Here is a 1095-nt window from a genome sequence, read left to right as displayed (position 1 = left end):
TGGTCTCCATCTCCAGGTAACGTCATGGCCGCAAGCACCCTTTTTATATATGAACGTGTTCCGCGTTATCTTCATAATTGCACACAAAGACTTCGCATACGCAGCGCTACGCTTGAATGCGTGGGAGCTGGCACCGGCACTTTGTCGAGTGATCCGAGTACAGGAGCCTGCGTACGACCTCGCGCGAGCTACGACTCGACGAGTGGGGTCCACCACGGGATGGATCTCTCCGTGCGCAGATCACTCCCAACGACCGAGGAGTAATGTTTCGCATTAACTTCATAATTACACAAAGACTTCGCATTACGTAAAGACTAGCAATCTCCTTCTTCTTCATTTGCTCGCCGGGTCGTGGCTGCGCAGGCGGCGGTGCGGGGGCTCGTCTGGCTCTTCTGTCGTCGCCCTGCGACGCTTGTGGCCGCGGGTGAGGCACTGGACGACACGGTCGGTATAATCTTTCCAGGCGTCGCGGTCGGCAGCAAAGCTACGCAGTTTGTCAAATACCCGAACCTACTAGAAAAAATGATTCAACACTCGGTATTCTGGCCCAATGACGAAATGTGGCCCTGCGCTGTGAGAAAAGCAGCTGCAGTGCACGACCTAGCAGTGTTTGACGTGTCCCCTTGGCCCTCGCATCGACACACAAACACATGACATCCGCCAGACAGAGGGAGGCCGTACTCCCTAAAGACCGGCTAGTGTACTGCAAAGCAGAACGGAAAGTGGCAGCTAAGCTACGTCTCCTGACTGCTGCCAAGGGCTGTACAGTCTCACATCGACGGGCTTCTCCCGTAGGACTAAACATACAAACACACATCGCCTTGTCCCGGCCTAGTGGTGTTGACGTGGGCTAGGCTCACACCCAGTGCCCCACCACTGTATGCGACCAACGGTCACACGTGCGTCGACAAGACATTGTGGCAGCAAGATACACATGCAAAGGTGCAACCTCATTCGTAAGCGTGCTGTGGAGTGCAGCTGCGACTTCCCAGCGCATTTGGTTTTGAATGCACTGGCCCGATAATTTGGCCCGATGCATTTGCATTGCGTCGACATCAACAACGACTAGCAAAGATTCGAGCGAATATGACTGTA

The sequence above is a fragment of the Saprolegnia diclina genome, assembly GCF_000281045.1.
Source record: "Saprolegnia diclina VS20 unplaced genomic scaffold supercont1.82, whole genome shotgun sequence".
NCBI classification, from domain to species: Eukaryota; Oomycota; class Saprolegniomycetes; order Saprolegniales; family Saprolegniaceae; genus Saprolegnia; species Saprolegnia diclina.
This window is presented reverse-complemented; position numbering follows the sequence as displayed.